This window comes from Cryptomeria japonica, chromosome 2, assembly GCF_030272615.1.
Source record: "Cryptomeria japonica chromosome 2, Sugi_1.0, whole genome shotgun sequence".
Taxonomy (NCBI): domain Eukaryota; kingdom Viridiplantae; phylum Streptophyta; class Pinopsida; order Cupressales; family Cupressaceae; genus Cryptomeria; species Cryptomeria japonica.
Genome location: NC_081406.1, coordinates 113,807,724 through 113,822,373, shown reverse-complemented (window position 1 = coordinate 113,822,373; position 14,650 = coordinate 113,807,724).

Sequence of the window (14,650 nt, the reverse complement as noted above, 5' to 3'; positions counted from 1 at the left end):
ATGTGGAATGTATGGACATAGATCTGTTGAGTGTAGATATGGAGCAAACAATCTGGTGCCAGACATGCATCCAAGACCAAATGGTGATCAAATGAGGAAATTTGACAACCAGGTAAACCTAAACTGGAAAAGATCCTACGACAACCGGTTTAGTCCATTTGAGATGGAAAAGGTAACAAATGTTGTTTGCACCATCTATAATAACTTTGGTCATATGGCAATGAACTACAGAAGAGGAACAGGAAGAGGAAATGCAGGACCTTGGAGATCATCTAGTATGGCCTATTATCACTATAACAAATTGGGGCACTTAGCAAATTTTTGTAGATCTAGATATAGAAAACCAGTCAACTCTTCTAAGGATCAAAAAGGAAAGTAGAAAGTTGATATTGAAGAAACCAGAGAGGATATGAATCGGATTTGGAAGAAGAAAAGTAATGACTCACCTGGAGAAGAAATTGTTCCTTCACCCAATGAAGAGAACCCTGCATCGGTGACTTAAACCTTTTTAATATGGCTAAGGGGAGCTTAATGGTTAAATTACCTTCGAACCCCTTGTGAAAAATGAGCGGGAAAAGAATTTTGAAACATGAAATTTTGGTAACTTTTTGTTAATATGTTATCAACTAGTTTTCCACTTGAGCAGTGAAATTAGGGTTTGTAACCCTAACGGGCAAGCATTTAATGCAGTGGGTAAAAAGGATAAAAGCGAGCTTTACTTTGTCATTTTTACCCTAATGCATTCGAGAAAGAAATTTGGAGCGCTTGCTGACCTGAGTAAGATTGTTTAGTTGATTAAATGCCGAATTGTTTTGTGATTTATAAAATTAAGCTGAATGGAAGGTCACAGAAGGTTGAACTGGTGTGCACTTGGGTGTTTCAACTGGTAAACGGGGCAACGTGCACCAAACAAGGTATTTCTTTGAACATATTACTTCAAATCTTGTTCATCTAAAATGGCATCAACTTCAAAGATTGTAGAGAGGTTAATGATAACTTCAGAGCCTATGGAAGCTATAGAGGCATATCAGATTGTGTCATATAATGCATTGTCACAAGTTCCGAGTGGATTTTTGGTCAAGGTGATTTGTCTAGTTACATTGACTGCAAGACAAAAGATTTAGGATCTCTATACATTTACACAATTAAAATCACTTTGTGATGAGAATAGTGAGTTTAAGACAAAGTATGCTAGGGTTTTTGAAAAGGGCTTTCATAATGCCTCTTATTTTCTTGAAGATTTTGAAGAAGTGCATATCAGAATCATTTTGAGTCGAGTTCATGGAGAAAACATGTATTTAGAAATAACTCACACAATTACAAAGAAAGCCATTCAGGTTGTGACTGGCTATTTCTCAACCGGTGAAGTACCCAGGTTAAGGAGAATTTCTAAGGATATTGTCTTCAACTTAACCGGTTCTACATCTGATGGGCGTGCTTTTTCCATTAATAACATTAAAGACCCTGTAGTAAAACTTGCAGAAATGGTGATAGGAAACTGAGTATTTTACAACATTAGACTTAACAATGTTCCATCTGCAACAGTTCATACAACTCACAGAATGATTGTTGATAATGCAAATTATGATCTCTGTAAAGCTATTAGGAGACAATTATTTTTGAATTTACAATCTATCAAGAAGGATAGTAGTTTGAAATTCAAGTTTGGTCAGCTAGTAGTTGGACTATTCTTTTATTTTTAGAACTTTCTACCAGGAATAGTGGTCAAAGGACTCACCAGTCTTGGCACAAATTAAGAACAACATCAAGGTTGTAAAGAATACTTTCCTTTCTGCCATGAATAAGTATTTCAATGAGTTCTAAAAGAAAATGAGCATGAGAATGAGACTACCAGAAGAAGTGGTAAAGCACTTTGAAAAGGATATAATCTTCACGGTTACCACTAATTTTTTGCCTGATGCAAGCCATTGAACCAAGAGAGGAAGAAATGAAAGATATGAGTTATGAGCTAAACTATGATCTACTAGTTCATTGTGCTAATACCCTATTGGAATCACCTAAAGACAAAAAGAAGGGAAAATTAGACGTTGTGGCAGTCCAAGATGCACCTGCACAAACCAATACAGCACCTATTAAAAGTGCAAGAGGAAAGAATAAAAAATATGATGAAGCATCTCCAGCAATAAAGAGTACTAGGGTTACTCAGAGTGTCCTAACCAAAAAGGAACTGGGACCTAAAGTATATATTAAGAAGGAGACAAAGAAGAGAGGTAGAAAATTAATTTTGCAACCAGAGTCTGAGGGAATAGATTCTTATGAAGAACCAAAGAAGGTAAAAACAACCGGCAAAATATCCAAGAAGGTTAAGGAAGTGCCAAAGGCAACTAAGCCTCTTGATATAGCATCTTTCAAGATAGAAACCCATTTTGAAAGGACAATGAAGACACTAAGGAGGAATAGGTTTGACAATGTAAAGAAGCATTTTGATTCCTTCACTAAAAATGAGAGAAAGAGCAAGTGATTCAATAGGTAATCACTCATTTGTGTCATTACAGTAGACATCCACATGAACTAGAAAAGAATATCTCAAATTCTTTGAACACTATTCTTTTGAATAAATGGGAGGATTTCATGAGATTAGAAAAAGAAATCATTGATGAGGTATTTGTACAATATTTTCTTAAGGATGATATTAGTGCTTTAGTTGCTCGATACAAATCTCATTTTACATTCAAAGCAAGAAGACTAAAGTTACTCAGTGGAAAGAGGGAAATCATTGAAACTAAGACCCATCATATATCCCATGAAATCAAATGGATGGAAGAGCTCATCCAATCCTCTATGAATGAGGATAATGTTGACAACATTGCTAATAGACCCGAAATGGATGAAGAAGAGATTATTCAACCTGATGAGGTCTATCCTCTCAAGAAGAGGGATGACACCATTATTCATGTTGTTGATGATTTTTAGAATATAATTGACCTATCTAGAGATAATACTACACCAAATATGGAGCCTCCTGCAAATGGTTATGTATAGGTTACCTTAGTTGAGCAACCAACAACTCAACTAAAAGTGGACAATCCACCGGCAACAGAACAACTGGAGAAACCCCAATCTTGACCAGTCATTCAAGTTATTCAGAAGGATCCTACTAAAATTATTGTCACACAGTCCTATGAAAAGGAAACAAAGAATAATACAAAGAAAGCAATCATTAAGGTTGTATCCTTTGAACTAGCAAAGTAGAAGCAACTTGATGAGGATGATGATGATTCTCTAAGTATTTCAGGACCTATTGATATGAACAATTTGAGTGCATCAGAAACGATGAATATTGCAAGTGTCATGCAATCTAGAGCTTATAAGAAGAGACTAAAAGAGAAAAGGGTTGAAGAAGAGACAATTCAGACTACAGTAAATATTTTATCTAGTCTGCTACCGGAAACATCTATAGCACATCTATCTACACCAATCAGCAAACTTGGTTAGTTAGTTACAGATGCATCTAATCAAATCAAGTCACTAGAAGATGTATCTCAACTATATGCTAAAAAGAGTCACAAGAAGAAATATGGAGAAAAACTAGCAAAGGATATTAACAGTGGAAAAATGGCTCTATCGCACAATAAAACTCTATTGAGTAAAGATATTGAAATAGGAGGGAAGTATCTTGCTTCTACCTCCAATGTTACTTTCTTTTATTCAGACATTTCAAAAAGACAAATAGAAACAAAGCAAGAGATAGAAAGGATATGCAAGGCATATGTCCCACTCCAGGACTCTATACTTGCCCTTAACAAATCTCTAGATGATATGCATAACAAATTGAATATCTATGATAATGAGAAGGCAAAGAGACTTCGGTCTCTAAAAGAACTCAAGAGTCTGTTCACATCACAAGTAGACATATTACAAAGAGCCTACTCCAATGCAGAAGCTATCTTAGCAACCCCTGAAACCTGCACACTGGACTCAATGGAAGAATTTCATTCACAGCTGCTATCTACATTTGAGTATACTGAGAACATGTTGGAGTCGTGGAAAAACACTTTGTCACAATTGAAGATGAGCTACACTATTATTTTCATGAGACTTGCTTATGCTTGAATTTTGATATAGTTTTTTTTGTTACTATTGTATATGCTAAGCACTTTGATACAAATTCTCTCTCTCTCTCTCTCTCTCTCTCTCTCTCTCTCTCTCTATATATATATATATATATATATATATATATACTACTTTTTCAATTTGGGATTGGTCAAAGGGGTAGTAGAAATATGTATGTGTGTTTCTGAAAATTTTATATGATGTATGCATTAAGGGGGAGCACGAGTTTATGCGTAAATTTGTTGTGTATACACACTTAGCGGTATTACTATAAAATCTTCTAAGTGTTTCCATCAATGCAAAAGGGGAAGATTGTTGGCTTGATGATGATTGTAATGTATTTATCATTTGTTGTCATTGATGAAACACACTCACACACACATATGATTATATTGACTACTGGTGTAACTTCAATTGTTTACACTGTCAACCGGTATGTTTGAGGTTTATCTCTAACCAATACTTTGTGTCAACCGATATGTGCATAAGAGACAACCTGTGGTTATACTAAGTCGGCATCAAGATGAAGATCAAGATGGAGATCAAGCAAAGACTCAAGGACAACGGTTCATGTGTTTCTATTCCTCAAGAGAGCTATGTTGATTTATGTTTGGAACTTTGAAATATTCAGTTGTGTTATGGTTTGGTTTGTTTGGTTGAGTTGTTATGTATTAGATCATGTCCTTAGGTCCAAATATGCATTTCAAAGAATGTGTTAGAAGGTTATTATGGATCTCACTTTTTTATGTACAGATTTGCATGGTATATTTTGCATCAAAATATGTCTTTTGGCCAACTAGTTGACAAGTCTTATTGCCTATCTACACATTATGTTTGATGACATCTTTGGAGGATGTTATAGCATGTGAAAATTGTTGGATACATCTTGGAAGGTTGTGTTATGATGTATTTGGGTCCCCTCTTTCTCCTAGAGTGGATTGCCTTGATTATTTTTTGTCCGAGTGGCTTAATTTATGCAATATTTCTTATCCAAATTTAGCCAATCCTCAATTAGTTTTTTAATGATGTATCTTATATTTAAGGATTTTAGATGTATGAGTTGAGTATGGGATAGAGTGTGAATTGATGAGAATTTTTTTTGGATGATATGCAAATAGATTTGAGACTACAAATGTGTGAAAGTCAGTTTGTGAAGAGCTTTGAAGGTGATATATTCTATGAAACAGTTTGCTAAGACAGTAATAGTTGTCAGAGATGTTTTCCATGATGTTGGTTGATTGATATATATGGTCAAGGACAATCTCACATTCAAGATATTTTTTGCTCATTTCAATTCTTATATTTCTTATGTTTTTGAATGATAGTGGGTCCTTTAGAAACATTTTGTATATTGGTGTAAAGCAATGTGCCTCAGTTGTGCAAGTCATTGTATCTTGCCCTAAGGTAGTGTGCCTTATTTCTGCAAGCTCATTAGGTAGATATTTCTCCTTGGAAATAAGCCTAAAACTTTATAATCATCTTTATAATATTATGAGATTGATTCTCAGTGTGGTTTTTACCTATTTGGGTTTACCACATAAATCTATTATTCACGTGTTGATGATTGATGTGATTTTAGTATTGTTACAGTATGGTTAATTAATATATTTTAAATTTTCAAACCGATTCACCCTCTCCTCTCAATCCTACCTTGGGTTCAACAATTGGTATCAAAGGATTGGTTCCTCTTGGAAAGCTTAGTTGCCTGAAGTAGATCCAAAATAATGCATGAAATTCATCTTGACTCACCATTGTTTGACTAGAACAAACTTCTCTTATTGGAAGGGTATGATGGAACCTTATTTGGAAACTTTACATAATGAAATTCAAGACATTATAAAGACTTGTTATGCTCATCCATAGAATGGATCTTAGTGTTGTGCCTATGAAGTATGGTACTTGCAGATGCAACACAAACACTCAATAGATCATTACAAGAATGGTTAGAAAATTAAAAGAAAATGAAAGATAAACCATGACAAAGCAACCTATCACCTTCTAAGAGATGTGAATGTGGATTTACTCTCAAATCCGGATAAGCAATCCCAGTGACTTGACTACACCTAGACAAAGGATTTAAAATGATGATGATATGCAAGCTAGATGAGATTGATTATGATAGATTGATCCAAGAGTCTAATTAATCTAATGATATGTGTGATTAAGCTATGATGATGATGCAATTAAGCTAGAAAAGAGATTGATTAAGCTACATGATTCAATAATTATTCTAGAAAATGATCAAATTATACTAGATCTAAGATGCAATTGCCTATAATAGCAATGCTCAAATGATATGCCAGAATGGATCTGCCTATAGTAACAATACCTAAGATTAAAATGAGATGGGATCCTTTGTGCTCCAACATGGGGGATATTTATAGGATTTCCAAGGCCAGGGTTGAGGTGGCAGGAATCAACTGTCAAGATTGAGTCTGAATATATCAAGGGTGAAATTGGAGGAGGTTGGAGAAGAGGTTGGAGGAAGGGACACTTGTCATCTCTGTGGTGAAAAGTGTCAAGGAGCCTTTCTCATGAGAGGGAAAGTGTCCAAGAGAGGAGATATGTGGCGAAAGTGCCATGTGTCTCAAGGAGAGAATATCCACAAGATAGGAGGTTAGGATAAGGAGGTTAGAATGTGCAGGATAGGATAGAGTTAGTTAAACCCAAGGTTAGGTGGAATGGGTTAAATTAGGGGTGGTTAGGCTAGGTGGTTAGAAGTTAGGAGGCATGTGGGGAATTTGAATTTAAAAATTCAAATAATAGTAAAAGGCTAATTAACTTTCAACAACTCATAAATTGATTTGTTTTAATTGATTAGGAGATTAGAAGAAATGAATTTAATGGGGGGGGGCGATTAATCAATTTAGATTAATTAATCAAAGGGGACCATTTAAATGAACCTATTAAATAAATCCTTGGATTTATTAATAAGTAGATGAGTTTGAGAATTTAATCAAATTGCTAATGAATTTAATTAAATTGGGAAGGGGATTAATTAAATAATTTCTTATTCAATTAATTATCTTCACACCATTTTTAGGTGTATACATTTTGCCCCTCTTTGAAGTGATGTGTGATGACACGTTGATTCAAAGAATAATGCCATTTTGATGATGATATTGGTTTGATAGGATGCCCTAGACATTGATTGATAAATTGCAGTATGATTATGCCCCCTCAGGAGATCAATTGAGATAAATGACTTTTGGAGAGTTTGGATGTTTGCGAAATTGATGTCCTGATTAGAAATGATTTGATTTCCGCAACATTGATTGATGAAAGTGAGAGTTCTTTGATCACGATGATGTGATTCTCGATGTGATAGAGCTTGATAGATTTTGACAAGATTGATTAGTTTGATAAGGTCAAGATTTGGTCTAGTTTTAGGAATGACACCTCCTGTATAAGACAAAGATGATTAAAAGCATCTAGTTTCAGGAACGATATATCCCATATAAGACTTGATCATAATGTCTAGTTCTATGAAAGATACATCTTGTAAAAGAAATGATAGAATAGATCAGATGCGATCGATTGATAGAATTGATAAGGTTAATTGGATAAAGAACTGACATTTTGATGATATCAGGTTGTAGGAAGATTCATATATGCTGATGGCAGTTTTGTTGAGGGGGTAACATAAGATTTGCATTGGGTTGACAATATCAGAGAGAGATGAGTCATCGGTCTGATTGTGTATACACTTATGATGATGCTTCGATGATTCCTACGATAGATTTAGCCTTGGATAAGATGAGCTTGTGGGATCCCATGCAAGAATGAAATGCAAGCTAAATGCAAATGTGAAAGCAAATGAAATGCAAAGCTACGATCGGACCGGTCACTAGGTTATTGTGTTTTTGTCATCATTGAGATTTGTTTAAATGTGGGAATTTGAGTGCAAACATCAATGGTATAATTAAACCAAGATGACCTGAGCACTTCTTTCCTGGAATTTGATATTGCAAGTTAGCACAAGCATCAAGGTATAATTAAATCAAGATGACCTAAGTGTTGCTTGCATAAAACAGGTAGAATTAACCATTGCTATATGCAAATCAAAAATGTCTTCGATGATAATCTGATGATCATGTCCTGAGACAAATTTGTACATATTAATGATTAATTTACAGATAGTAGATAAGAAAAATATCATGTTTCTTCCTTGTTCCTCTAGTCAAATACATCACATGGAGTCACTCAAAAATCATGATACTAAAAACCAAGATAGTAAAGTTGAACCAAAGTGTTAAAAGCAGTACCCAAAAGATAGCATCCATTGAAAAGTGTGTGATGTGCTTAGACTGATATGTGATAGCTTGATGGTTGACCATGTGATATTGTGGTCAACATTGGATGTGTCTCAGTTTTCGCTTGACAAGATTTTCCTAACTTTTGTTCTACCTATTTGATTAAGCTCAAAAATGATCATAAATTTTGCCCCTAGCTAGGTGTAGGATTTTACCCCAAGCCTAGAAACAAATTCATTATGATATACCCAATGACCCAAACCATGGTGACAAATCACCTGCAATGTCTGTATATGTACAAAGACTCTTATTATGGATATGAACAGCGCTGATGGAAAATGAATGCAAGCAGAAGAATGCAGGAACTAATAGATGGAAGAGCTAGCCAACAAAAAGCGTTTGTTTGCCAGGTTTTCACCATCTTTTTTTATTGCACTTTTTCTCATATTTGATTTTTTTTTTGGATTTTTATTCTTTTTCCATTGTTTTTGATTTTTTTGGTTTTTCACTATTTTGAAATTTTTGGCTTTTTCACTATTTTTGGATGTTTCTACTTTTTTAGACATAAAACTTCTTTAGATGCATTCTATTGATGGGTTCCTCAAGCTGATCCTCATCCTGTGTTGATAGCTGATATGCTCCTAACCCAACTAATGTTGTGACCACAAATGGTCCTAACCAGTATGGTTCAAACTTCCCTTTCTTTTCTTGATTTTCTTGGTTGCATGGATTTTCTTTTAGTACTAGTTCCCCAGCTTGAAATACTCTGGGTTTGAACTTGTGATTGTAACATTAGCACACTCTTTGCTGAGATACCTTTAAATGATCAAAGGCATTTTATCTTCGTTCATGAATCAATTCTAACTCTTGCAATCTAAATACTCATTATTCTTCATCTGGGATAGGGCCTTTTAATGATACTCGTAGAGTGTAAGGAAGTAAAGTAGCGGAAACAACTTCCTACACTAACCTTGAGAGGAGGGTAATGCAAAACTTTTTCAGATCGTTACAACAGTTACAGAAAATAGAAATAGATATAATAACATTCATACCACAACACAGTGATTTACATGGGGAAAACCCTTTCGGGAGAAAAACCCCACCCTCCAAAAGCAGCTCAATATTTTATTCAGCAATCAAAAATAGATTACAACATACTTGCAGAGCAAGCTCTTCGCAGGAGTAGCACTAAATAGAGATTCAGAGGCAACTCAATAGCCATAAGACTCTTACACTCAACCTCTATCTCACACACCTCATAAATAGGAGATACAATACAAGAAACCGTCAAACGGTATTACAAAACCATGGGCTAAAACCACCCAATAAGGTGTAGCCAACTTTATCTCCCTTCTAGATGCCCTATGACATGTTAAAGCACACATCAACACATGTCGCTCCCTTTTATAGCTCATTTATGTATCCGATATAAATTATTTTTCCTATTTCAGGAGTACAAACTTTCGGAGGCTATAACTTGAGAACCGGGTGTCCGATTGACGAACCGTTTGAAGCGCCGGAAAGCTTGTGAAGTGCTCTATCACCTCGTAACCCGCTTTGCCAGTTACGGCCACTTTTCAGGGCGTTTCGGAGCCTCTAAATTCTCCAAAATTAAGTTTAAATATTTTATTGCACCCCTCCAAGATGAAAACTTTAATATCTTCAAAACTAGCTGTGACCTTGCGACGAAACTTTACCGGAATGCTTATCTAGCCAACCAGAAGCTTCAGGGAGAGTTTCGCACTATTTCGTGCTCAAATGAAAACTTACTATAAATAGTAACCTCACATAAATGCAAGGTTGAGACACCATTTTTCCCAACAAATCTCCCACTTGTCGAACACCTTGCATGAGTGGAAGGGAATGTCAACACAATGAATCAATTGCTAGGGGCCATAAGGCCCATAGACTCTGAACACCATCTGAACTTCTCTGTGCTTACAGCCTTAGTTAAAGCATCTGCAACATTCATCAAAGTTTCCACCTTAACCAGCTTCACCCTACCATCTTTGACCATATCTCTAACAAAATGATACTGAACATCAATATGTTTGGTCCGGGCATGAAATGTCGAGTTCTTAGCTAGGCTAATTGCACTCTAACTGTCACAGTAAACTGTCACTGTACCTTGTTTTATTCCAATATCCGAACACAGTCTCTTAAGCCAAATGGCCTCTTTACAAGCATGAGTAGCTACCATATACTCTGCTTCAGTAGTGGATAAAGCAACCACAGCCTGTCGCTTACTCATCCAACTAATTGCACCACCAAACAAAGTAAACACATAAGCACTGGTGGATCTTCTGCTATCAATATCACCTGCCCAATCTGAATCCACATAACCATGGATATCAAGGGAAGTCATGTCTCCAACTGAATTACCATGATAACACAAAGAATACTCTGAAGTACCCTTCAAATATCTGAAGACTCTTTTGACTGCATCCCAATGAACTCTACCAGGATTAGACATATATCTAGAAAGTACTCCCACTGCTTGGGCAATGTCTGGTCTAGTACAGACCATAGCATACATCAAGCTTCCAACCGCACTTTGGTAAGGCACTCTGCTCATGTCTTCCATCTCCAATGGGGATGTAGGACAATCTGAAATAGATAGTTTCATTCCAACTGTAAAAGGAACACTCAATGGTCTACAATTCTGCATGTTGAACCTCTGTAACACTGAATTCACATACTTACTCTGGCCTAGCCATAGCTTTCTGTTCACCCTATCTCTTCTAATTTCCATCCCAAGAATGTGCTTTGCTGCACCAAGATCTTTCATTTCAAATTTAGCAGCGAGCTGAGACTTCAGTTCTGAAATCATACCTTTCCCTTTACCAATGAATAACATATCATCAACATACAATGCAATGAATAAGAAACGATCACCATAAGATTTATAATAAACACAGTGATCTGATTTAGAACGTTCAAATCCTAAACTCAACACATATGTATCAAATTTTTGGTACCACATCCTAGGACTTTGTTTGAGGCCATACAAAGATTTCTTCAATTTACAGACCAAATTACTTTTGCCTTTCACCACATAGTGCTCCGGCTGTGTCATATAAATATCTTCCTCCAAATCACCATGAAGGAAAGCAGTTTTCACATCCATTTGCTCAACCTCTAAATCATAAGCAGTAGCAATAGAAAGCAAAAATCTAATGGACGTCATTTTTGCAACTGGAGAAAATATCTCACCGTAATCAACACCCTCAACCTGAGAGTAGCCTTTTGCAACCAACCTTGCTTTATACTTCTCAATGCTTCCATCTGAACCAATCTTTTTCTTGAACACCCATTTACAACCAACAGGTTTTCGTCCTTCAGGCAATGGTACAAGATCCCATGTATCATTTTTTTTCAACGCTGCCATTTCTTCCTCCATAGCAATCTTCCAGGATTCTGCATCATTCATATCTAATGCCTCTTCTACAAATTTCGGCTCATCCACACTAGTATTCAAAGCAAAAATACATCTCCAATCATCAGGTGAATACCTTTCAGGTGGTTGTCTATGTCTTGTAGACCTTCGAACAAGCTGAGTTGGAGGTTCTTCCTCCTCTTCTGAAGATTCAGAGCTAGATGAGCTCTCCTCAAATTCTTGCCTATCTAGGGGTCTCGATTCAACTCTTTCAGGTATAGAAGGAAGTTGAATCACATCTTCTTTTTTAGTCTGTTTTGGCTGCAATGTAATAGAAGGAGACTTAATTTCTCTAAAAATAACACTTCTACTGTGAATTACCTTTTGTGCAACAGGGTCCCAAAGCTTGTATCCCTTCACACCATAACTATACCCGATGAAGATACATTTCACAGCCTTGTTCTCCAACTTTGTTCGCTTCTCCTTTGGCACATGTGCATATGCCTCGCAACCAAAAACTCTAAGATGTCTCAATGAAGGCTTGTGACCTGACCATGCTTCCATAGGCATTTTATCAACAAGAGCTGATGTAGGAGACCTGTTAATCAGGTAGCAAGCAGTGGCAACAGCTTCAGCCCAAAACTTTTGTTCGAGACTAGCACCACTCAACATACTCCTAGCCTTCTCCATCAGTGTCCTGTTCATTCTTTCTGCAACTCCATTCTGCTGTGGAGAATACGGAGTTGTCTTCTGCCTGTTAATTCTGCAGTCTTTACAGAATCTATCAAAATCATTAGAGCAAAACTCACCGCCATTATCAGTTCTCAAACATTTTATTTTCTTTCCAGTCTGCAACTCAACCATTGCTTTAAATTCTTTAAAACGACTAAAAACTTTAGATTTACTCTTTAGAAAATATACCCATGTCCTTCTACTAAAATCATCAATAAATGAAACATAATATGTGGATTTTCCAATCGAAGAGACATCTACTGGACCAAACACATCAAAATGGATAAGGTCCAAAACACCACAAGTTTTATGAGAACTCGAGTAAAACTGAACGCGGTTTTGTTTACCATAAATGCAATTCTCACAGAAATCAAAGTCAAGATTACAATCATTCAAACCTTCAACAAGATTTTTATTTTTCAAGGTCCTTAGACCCTTTTCTCCAATGTGGCCAAGTCTCTGGTGCCATAACATAGTCTTCTCTGCAGGTAACTTTGCTTCAGACGAAAGAGCACCCTTAGGTACCCAAAAACCATTTCCATCTGCTGAAGGTGAAACCTTCAAATCTTCCAGTGAAGTATCCACAGATTTACTTTCTACAGAAGTGCTATTACACTCAACAGTGTATGCTTCAAGCTTATACAAAGTGCCAAACCTGACACCTCTAGCAACTACCATAGCACCCTTAATCATCTTACATCCTGTTTCAGAAAAGACTACCTACACACCTGCATCTATTAGTTTGCTCACCGATAACAGGTTTCGTTTTAATCCAGGGATATGCAGCACACCATTAATCCCTTTTATTCTACCATCAGAAAACCTGATTCTAACTTTACGTCGACCAACAATGTCTAGAGGTGAATCATCACCCAAGTACACCTTACCTCCATTAAATCCTTCATATTCAGAAAACCAATCTCTATTGGAAGTCATATGAAAAGATGCACCTGAGTCAATTAGCCAGGCATCATTACCTGTATGAGTCGCCAAAGCCGCAACAAATGCATCGCCATCTTCCTTGTCGGACTCAGAATCAGAATAGAACTTTTTCTTTTTCTTCTTCTTTTCTTCTTTGCAGTCCTTACGGATGTGACCCGGTTTACTGCAATTCCAGGAAATGACTTTGGACTTTCCAGGAGATTTCGATCTCCCTTTGGATTTGGACTTGCCGCGCTTCTCATTCTTCTTGCCTTTCTCCTTAGGTCTTCCACGAATGGTTAGGGCTTCCTTTGAACTGATGGATACCTTCCTTCGCATCTCTTCACCAAGTAGGGCACCCACCACGTCTTCAGATTTCAAAACAACAGAAGTACTACCGATAGCCATAACAAGAGAATCCCACGAATCAGGCAAAGAGCAAAGCAAGATCTGACATTTCTCCTCCTCGTCCATCTTAACACCGACGGATACTAATTGAGCCACCAACATATTGAATGCTTCTAGGTGGTCTACAATTCATCCACCCTCTTCCATCTTCAAGGAATACAATTTCTTTCTTAAGAAAATTTGATTTAATAAAGATTTCACTTGATACATCTCACCAAGCTTAGTCCATAGCTTCTTTGCAGAGTTTTCTTCATGGACATTGATTAGAACAGAGTCTGCCAGGCACAGTCTGATTAGACCCTTGGCTTTTCGGTCCATAACATCATACTGAGCTACCGCAGTAGGATCTGAGGGCCTTTGGACATTCGCATCAACAGCATCCCAAAGATCTCGATCTATTAGCAGATCTTCCATCTTCAGCTTCCACATCTCAAAATTACTTCCATTAAATTTCTCCACCTCTATTCTCCCTGACGAACTCGCCATCTGAATATTCCTGCAATAAGATCAAAAAGTGTCTTCTGCACAAGCTCCCACTCAAATCTGGATTAGTTCAAAAAACCCAACTGCCCACAATTGAAACCAAAGGTGATCAAGCTCTGATACCACTTGTAAGGAATTAAAGTAGCGGAAACAACTTCCTACACTAACCTTGAGAGGAGGGTAATGCAAAACTTTTTCAGATCGTTACAACAGTTACAGAAAATAGAAATAGATATAATAACATTCATACCACAACACAGTGATTTACGTGGGGAAAACCCTTTCGGGAGAAAAACCCCACCCTCCAAAAGCAGCTCAATATTTTATTCAGCAATCAAAAATAGATTACAACATACTTGCAGAGCAAGCTCTTCGCAGGAGTAGCACTAAACAGAGATTCAGA